This window comes from Hippopotamus amphibius, chromosome 2 (assembly GCF_030028045.1).
Source record: "Hippopotamus amphibius kiboko isolate mHipAmp2 chromosome 2, mHipAmp2.hap2, whole genome shotgun sequence".
Taxonomy (NCBI): Eukaryota; Metazoa; Chordata; class Mammalia; order Artiodactyla; family Hippopotamidae; genus Hippopotamus; species Hippopotamus amphibius.
The window spans coordinates 111,335,609-111,344,970 of NC_080187.1; positions in this window are offsets into that span (position 1 = coordinate 111,335,609).

Consider the following 9,362-nt stretch of genomic DNA (forward strand, 5'->3'; position numbering starts at 1 on the left):
TTGCCTCTGCTTGCTGAAAATTCCCACTGATGGAGCCTGTAAAGTCTTCTGTTTGTTCCAGTCTGCATCCCACTCTGTCCTCCTCTGGAAATTTCCCGTTCAGCACACCTTCCTGTCGCCTACCTGGCAGGCAGAGAGAAGGATACCTTCACGCTCATGTAGGGGAGCTTCCCAGCTTCTGGGCAGCAGGGCCAGCTGGGGCAGGATGGTCAAGTTTGGACGTTTGCACATATCCTTCTCTCTTACACTTGCTGCGTCTTTCCTGCCCCTCCCGCTGAAGCAACTATTGGGCAGCTGTGTGCTCTCAACAGATCCTAAATTAACCCTTTTCTGGTTAAATTTTCTTGCCTTCATCTCATCCCCTCTGCTCTGCTGGTAACTCATCCTTGTGATGTATTTAGTGTGTGGGAGGCACTTTAAGGACCATTGGCTCCATGATCTGCCCACCTCTCTGGTCTCCTAGAACATAACCTGGGCAGGGAGGGTAGAGAAGTGGTCTGGGCACCAGCAAGGCTTGGGGGAGCCTAGAATGCCTCATCCAGAACCAAGTCCCTCTCCAAGTCCCAATGGATGCACCCTCTGATGGACTCTTTCTGTTCCAAGTGGCCGTTCCACAGCGAGATCTCATCGGTGTATTTTCTAGAACATTTGCTTTTCAACTTGTCCCCACCATTTTTTTTTTCTCTATTTCTGTTCTCAGAGAGATGTCATCCATTTGTAATCTGGATATGGGTTAAGTGGAAGAAGAAACAGGACTTCATGGCCAAAATGAATTTTAGAGATCTTGGGTGGGTTAAACTAATGATAAAATGTGATGTCTGCCACAGGCTGTGATGTCTGTAAGGCTCCCAGTCTGCGGGCTCCCTGTCACTGCCCCATTCCTCCCGACCCAAATTGGAAATTCATTTAGCCCTCTCAAGGCGGTGTCTACATTTTTAAGTGTTTACAGCTTCATCAATAGGAGAAGCTTGTAATTATTGAAAATCTGATCGCGTTCAGGACACATTTTGTTCCTTTGTGCTTTGCCTGTGAGTTTATTGGAAGGCTATTGATGCCTCCATCATGGGTCTTTGTTCTGAGATCATTTTTTATGAACTGCACCGAGGGTATAGATGATTATCGCAAAATAATCTTTTCAGAGCTCCCCAATTGACATTCAGGGCTTGAGGATTTAGTCTCACAGAATCAGATGTTTTTAGCATTTATGTGGCCCCATCCCCGAACAAGTAGTTGTGGTTCTTAAAGACGCGTCCTGCACTGTGTATGGACACACAAGATTTTGATCTAGCCACAGTACGTTACAAAACTCAAAATATTGCTTTGAAGATGGCACTCCAGGAATAAGCTTGGGGCTCCACAGGTCCCCTTCTGTCCCTGCCAATCCCTCTTCCATCTGGTGACAAGCCATGGGCATGCCCTGGGCATGCACGCAATACAGCAAGACCAACACAAGAGCAATATTGAATTGTTCATTAGATCTAAAATTATATATATAACATATATATAATTTAATCTTCCTGCATTTTTGAAGTATAAAGTAGTACATTGTACATATCTGTAAGCTAGTATACTTGTTTCACCATTTGTAATATTTAAGAAATGCTCACTCTTTATAGAACAAACGTATTAAATATCCAAAAACAATGCTCTGTGATACTTAATTTTTTTTCAAAATTTGTAATGTGTTGCTCCTACATAAGCTCTTTGGAAATATCCATAACTAATGGGACACATGTAAACCCTCGAAGGTTCATCCTGGAATTCAGTGCCCCACAAAGACAGTGTATGGACAGAACATTTACAGAGCATGACTTTTATACGTGTGGGATAGCAATGTGTATATTTATATTTAAGGTGTATTTACTGTTACAATTCCATTATCTGTCTTATTTACAGTGATAAAAAAATCACACTTGCGTACAAGTTTCTAGTTGCCAGTGATGTTCTGAAAATAATAAGCCTATTAAAATAAAGCTTTGGTTCTGACCCACGGCTGGAAGGTCTGATATCTCTTACTCTTCAGGGCACAGAGGGTCTGTGATACTCTTGATCGAGTTCTTCCGCAGCTGCTTTCTTGTACCCATTGACCACATAGGAGATGGTCAAGCCCTGTAGGTCTAGGGTTGGCAAAAGCAGCTGCCCTGCAGCGTTCTGAGGAAATTTCCCTGCTGGTTCCTGTCACCGGGCTGACATGATGCTCAGGGCTGAGTGAGGTGAGAGGGAAGGAGCAGGGGCGGGGCCCTCCTTGGCTTAGAATAGGAGTAGTGACTTGGAGAAAAACTCCTCTTCAATTCTGTTTCTCCCAGATCTCTTAGCCTCCTCAAAAAAGCCAGGCTATTAAGTGTAGGTGATATAAAAAGCCCCAGCACTCTTCCTGGGTACAATTTCTGTTTGACACCCTTGATCCTTGCTCCTTCTGACTATAAAATAAACCTCACTCTTGATTTTGAAGGACAACTGCCAACAAAACAAAAGGCCATGCAGCCACTGAAGAGCTAGATGACAGTGGGCAAGTTCTCAACCTCCCTGTGCTTCTGCAAAATGGGAACTATTAACACCTGCAGCATGCGTGGCCCTGAGAATTCGATTAACGATAAGCACAGAGCACATGGAGCTGTCTTGTCGCCTACTGAGCTTTCAGCGGAAACAAAACCCTTTGGACTATGTAAGATTCTGCTGTTTGGAAGGTCTGTGGCAGTGTGGAAATTAATCTATGAACATACACCAATCAACTGGAACCTTTCAGTTTCTTTAAGCCTCTAACAGCTTTCTCTACTCTGGCTCTCAGCATACTCCGCCCCTACCCCTACCCCCCGCCCCAGATCATTAATACTACATTATTCAGGGATTTCTCCATTTACAGAAATAATTACAACCAGCAGGCCCCATTAGGTCCCATTAAAGGTCATCCCATTCAGTGCTTATCAAGCTTTAATGTGCAAGTAAAGCACTTGAGACCTTGTGCTTCAGCAGAGTCTAAGTCAGAAGGGTGGGGCAGAGCCTAAGAATCTGCATTTCTGACAGGCTCCCAGGTGATATGAATGCCTCTGGCCCACGGACCACAGTTTAAGTAACCAGACTCTAATCTACGTACACTTCACTTTTGCAGCATATTGGAATCACGTGGAGGAGTTTTGAAACTTACTGATACTGTTAGGGAGGAAAAATTTCCCTCTATCCTTTTAGGTTCTTCTGGCTGCCCTAATAATTACATTGACATGAGAGTAACCGGAGAAAAACAACATTTAATTATGTACAAAACTCGTTAGAACCAGCTAGGCCCAAGATGGTGGAAGACTGGGTCCCCAGCAGACCTCCAGCCTCATGATGTGCTCGTTGTAATACCTTAGCATGCTGCCTGATCCCACCACCGGCGCCATGACAGTTCTATAAGGCCAAAAAGTGGGCGCTGGCCCAAGTCCTGGAAATCCCCGCCCCTTCTTCAAAACTTTTAGAACATTCCTCCCGCTTGTTAGTGTATGTAATTGCCCAGCCCATAAACGCTAACCATCCCCACACCCCAGGGCCGCTCTCAGTTGAGATAGCCAGCATTCGCCTCCTGCCTATGGAATGTGTGTCTCCCAGAGCTGCTCTCACTTTCTGGGACAGACCACATTCTGCCTGTGGAATGTGTATCTCTCTAAGTAAACTCGCTTCCACTCTATGACGGCTTGTTCTTGAATTCTTTCCTCATTTTGCAACCTGCCCCAGGAACTCTCCTAACTTGTAGGAGAGCTGGGACGTGACCATTCTCTTGTGCCCACTTCTCCTGCAACAGAATCTAATATCCACTAAAGAGTATTACTGAAACATAATTTTTCTCTCTAAACATCACCCTTATTTTTACCAAAGATAGACAAATTAAGATTAATTTATTTGAAAAAACAAGTCTTGTTTCATTACACTTGGCCTGACTATTAACATAAGTGAAGCAAGAATAGTGATTGACCACATAGACTCTTTTATTCTGCTTTGCTGGAGTTTTTCATAAAAAATCTCAGATTGAACTTTTAAATGCTTCTCAAGGCTAGGAGGCAAAGCTAAGGACTTGTTTGTCATCAGATTTCCCTGCAATATCTAAAGATTTGGGTTAATTCCTTTGATTTTGTGGTTCACAACATATTCTGAGGTTCCTGCACTTGCCAGGAAGTGACTTTTTTTTACCTGGTTAGGCTATCAGTAACCCTGTAAGCGAAGTACCACACTCTTTTCAAGGGGCTTTATTGGCTCCATTAAGTCAACCTTAGTTCCTTAAATCTGTTCAGTCATGTCTGAGTTTATGCATGCCTCTCTCAAATGTGACATTCTAGTCAAAGCCTTAGTAATAATATAGCCAATGTTTCCAATTGTGTCCTGTTATAAGGAGAACAGATTCTTAGTGAACTTATACAAATAACTATATTGCCATAAAGAATACTCATTGAGTTTTCAAATTCTTGAGGAATCAGGTAGGGAGAAAAAGATAAATGTTTCAATTCTGCTTACAAAGGAATAATTTACCAAATTTCTGTTAGTCATAGTTTAAGAGGAAAGGTTTTCTTATATCTGGAAAACAGAACATTAACGAAAATTAGCAATGTTTCAAACAAAAAATCATGAAAGTTATAATCATCCTATTTATTCCATCCCATGTAATTAATTCTTGTTAATCTTGATCTTTAGTTAGCAGTTTTATGAAATCATCAGTTTCTCTATTAGTGTTCTGTAAGTTCTTAGTTTAGTGGTACAGTCTAAAAGTTATCAGAGATAGTATTTTAGAATACTTTAGAGTCCTTTCCATGAATTTTTCTGAAGATAAAACATATTTGCAAAAGCAAAAAGACTTAAAAATGACCATGATAAGGATCAAATGAAAATTCATTAATGTAAGTGACAAGAAAATTTGGTTATTTCTGTGACATACATTTTAAAATAGTAATTAGAATTACAAATGATAACATTATACTAGGATATAAGATTTTCAGGAATTCTATATAATTTCTAGAACACTTACATTAATAACATTTACCCATGCAATATAACCTAAGAAGGTTTATCATCACTTATTTGATAATGTTTCCATGTAATTTAACATATCAAATACACCTAATTAGTTTAATCTCTCCCTTTTTGTAAGAAGATAGAATAAATCCTTTGTGATGGTCAAGAAGCCCTCTAGAAATTCTCAACGTTAGTTTTTGGTCAAAAATACTTCTTTTAGAATTTGATTTTTGGGGAATTTTGTCAAAAATATCAAAGAGATTTTAGAACACTTGGTCAAATATGATCATAGATTACTATGAAACAATAGTTATTCATTTAACCATGACAACAATTAAAGACTTTAAAGTCAAATACAGAAATTTAAATAGTTGTAAAAAGATTTAGCCATTTTAAAATAGAAAACATTCAATTTTTTTAATAATCAAAAACCTGATAAAGGCAAAACATAGAATCTTTGTTTTTCTAGGCAGATTATATTAAAGATAAACCTTTCACAAGAGCAGACTAATAGTCCAATAAATCTTTTTCTTTTAGCAGATGAAGGAAAATTGTTTTAGTTTACCTAAGTACATTATTGATATTAAAGCTTGTTTTTAAAACCTTTATAACAAATTCATTGATCACATATAAACTTTCTTTCCTACGATTCTTTTTTTTATAAACCTTCTTCAACTTTCTATGTCCATTTTAGTTCATCCCTTATTGTTTATTTCTTCCCATTCAGCTTTATTTTAGGACAAAATTATTTTATTTTCCCTCAACAAAAATGCATCTTCAGATCCCTTACCTTTTCTAACCAAAACCACATCCTACTTTCCTTGACTATAAAGTCATTTCCCTTATGATTTCCAGTAGCTTTAATTATATATATTAATTAGAATTCTTAACCCTTAGAAACTTTAATTTCTAGTGAAAACTAACAAGTAAGAAATTGTGAACTATTACACCAACAGTCTTTAGATTGGCAAATTTATGAACACATTTCATAATGTCTAGAAACATACATTTCCTCATAGCACAAGTTTTCATTGTGGCATATGCCATGTTTATTAATAGACTCAAATATCTTTAGACTCTGTAATAAGAAGTCAAAAGTAGATAGACTTGTTTAGCGATTAATGTCTCAGTATTTTAACTTATCTGGAAACTATCAGACATTTAATAAATCCCCATCATTTCAATTAGCAAAATTCTAAGGGTGGAAGTTAAAGAGATTTTGGAAACTAAATGAATATCATAAAACAATCAACTTAAAAAGTTCACCTGAAAATTCTTCTCATTTACATCTATTTAATTCATTTTTTTAAACAATCATATTTTAGATTACTCCTAAAGATTGAAGATTTAATGAGACATTAAATCAATTAACTATCATCTTGTTATTTTTCTTGTTGATAAATTTTGTAACAGAGATAAGGTAAACTTATTTGAGTTTTAGTAAACCTAAGTAGAAAAAAAGTATTATGCCTGATGTTGATAACTCTAAAGACATATCTGTGTTAATTAAACCAACAAACTTAAACTAGCTTTTATTTACCAAAAATTATCCTAGATCATAGAAATCTGAAAAACATATGGGTTTGTTTCAGTTATACTTATGAGGTTTAGAAATACTTAATTGATAAGTGCTTAATTTTAAGCCAATTAAATAGAACCCTTTTACAAATTAAATTTGGCAATTGTATCTGAAGGTATAAAAATACCATATCTATAATATACATAGATATACATACAAACACAGAGATCTTATAGTTTTCATTTTAAAATTTGTCATGAATTAGATATAACAATATAAGACTCACTAGTTTATAAATAACGGTTCGAATAAGACAAGTTTGTACATGCAGATGGCTAAAGATTTATACTCTTTATGGTGGAGACTTTTAAGATTTGTACTTGTCTTTAACAAGTAATCTTAAGAAGGCTGTGAACTAGATTCTTGGCAAGAGAGCCTTTCTAATAGTATGTATTTTAAAAAGGCACCCCCCTCTCCTTTTTTTCCTTAAGTCTGGGCAGAGTTTTAATTATCTTCCAGCATGTTTACATTTCAAACACATGGTAAAATTTGAGACTTTAAAAGACAGCGGAAGAATGCATGTTTTCTCCTAGGAGTTTGAGGTGTATTTGACTATTAATAGAACTCTTTGGTAATTACCTTTTAAACTTTTTCTTCTTTTTGTTAGGTACAGATCAATTGTACTTCCAATGTTCTGATTTTTGCAATATCTGCAAATGTCTGAAGGTAATTATGAAAATGTCTGAGTGGATTTTGAGATATTTCAGAATTAGGCTTTTGTTTTTCTAAAGACTTAAGTGGTGAATTAAGTATTATTGATTTTAACTTCTTTGCATTTCTGTAAGCTATCTTCAAAGAACTGGGTAGGCTTTTTCATTATAGTGTTTAGAGGTTGATTTGCTCACTCAATCACACTATTTTGAATTTGCCTTTTATATCAGGGATAAGATTTCCAGGTAAGATGGAAATCAAAATTTTTTTATGATTTTTGGGTTCTTCTGTTTAGAGGACATTAATTATGTGGTGGGGGGGTCTAGGATAGATCTGCAAAGGACATTGCATAGGAAGCTGGAAAGCCTAATTGTAGGACCCAGCAAAATAGCCTGATTGTCCATCCTGGGTGCTACTGCTTAATTTATTTCCTGGTTAGAGCATTAATATGAGTAACCTGTAGACCTTGGGCCTAGAGGTTAAGGTGTAGTGCTTTCCGTAACTCTTGTAGAGAAAGGGAAGTTAAAATAAGCAGCTGGGTGTTTAAGGGCTTTTCTGGGAAAGCTGAAGGAGTTTTGGGAGTTAAGGGAATTTGCTTAGAAGACGGGGCCATATTCTAAGAAGGAAAATTTATGTTGGATATGAACTTCAATTTTGTTCTAAGTTTAATTTCTGTTCTTTCCTCTTGTTAGAGAGTCCTTAAGGTTAGCAGTTATATTTCTTTGTATCCACTTTTTAATTTGATCTCTTCACAGACACCAATAAGACAACTATAAAAAAAAATCCATTTAGATGTTCAACTTAAAGGATTTCTCATCTGGCCATTGGCACACTGGACCTTAATAGTGACCCAAACCAATAAGACTTTTTATGGCTTAACCAAGGATACAAGAGGCCTCTCACAAGAGAGTGCAGTTCCTCACAAGATTCAACAAGTACATTCTCAAAGATAACCTAAGAAAGCAAAGACCTTAATTACACAGTAAGGATGGTGTGGTGAGGATGGTGTCTCGGGTCTCACAGGCAAACCATGAGATCCTCCATTTACAAACCTGATACTCTATGACACCAAGCAGGTGCTAATGGAGTGGTATTTTCTAGCACTAACAAAGCAGCAAAGACAGAGACAGCAAAGGCCCCCGATGGACTGTGACCCTTTGTGACAAACTCCCCTGAAAGCTGGCACAGCCAGACAAAGAGAGTGCTGCTTGTGACTTCATGTCTTGGAACCCCAGTCTGTTCACCCAGCTGGCCACCAGATGTACCCCAGTAAGTGCACCTTCTACACGGCAGAGACCAGAGAAAATATTCTCACTAGTCACAAAGCCAAGTTCTCAGAATGTAAGGTGAAATAAAAGGAAAAACCTCATCTAGCTTTTACCTAGGGGACCCACAGCAAAATTTGTCTAAACAGATGTGGGTCTGATGAGATCCCTGAACTCATCAGAGGTTGGCTTGAACAGTAGCCTTACAGGGCCCATGCAACATTCTGCCCTGTTTGTTTGTTTTTTCCCTCCTTGTGATGAAAAGAAAAAAAGAAAAAAAGGATAAATAAAAACCAAGGGTACTCATTACCAAATTTTTACCAGAGGTGTTATGCCCAAGGAATGAACTCCACAAAAATTTTTTTTTAAATTTTTAATTTGGTAAACATTTATTGCCTGCTAAACACCAATGCTAAGTGCAGAGGTTATAAAGACAGCTAAATATATACTATAATATCATTTAAAACTAACAATAAACAATATATTTTGTATATAAACGTATGCATATAAAAGCATTTAAAAGTTATTTGCAGTATTCCACAAATATTTTTTACTAATCTAAATTTAGAAAAAGATAAAAAGGACTCTCACCACTTTTGCTTCCACCGCACCTTGCAAACAGAGATTCAGGAGGCTGATGTGATAAGAATTCTTACCTCCTGCAGCTTTTTGTCAGCGTTCCCAGCATCTCTTTATTTGCACCAGTCCTGAGAGAAAGGGGTTTCTACCCAGTGAAGATCCTGCCAACTAAGCCAGTTGTTGGGAAGGAGAAACTTTCCTCTAACTTTCTAGGTTCTTCTGGCTGGCCTAATCGTTAGATTGACATGAGGCAGACTAACAGGAGAAAAACCAAATTTAGTTACATACATGTCAGGCTTCATAGGAAT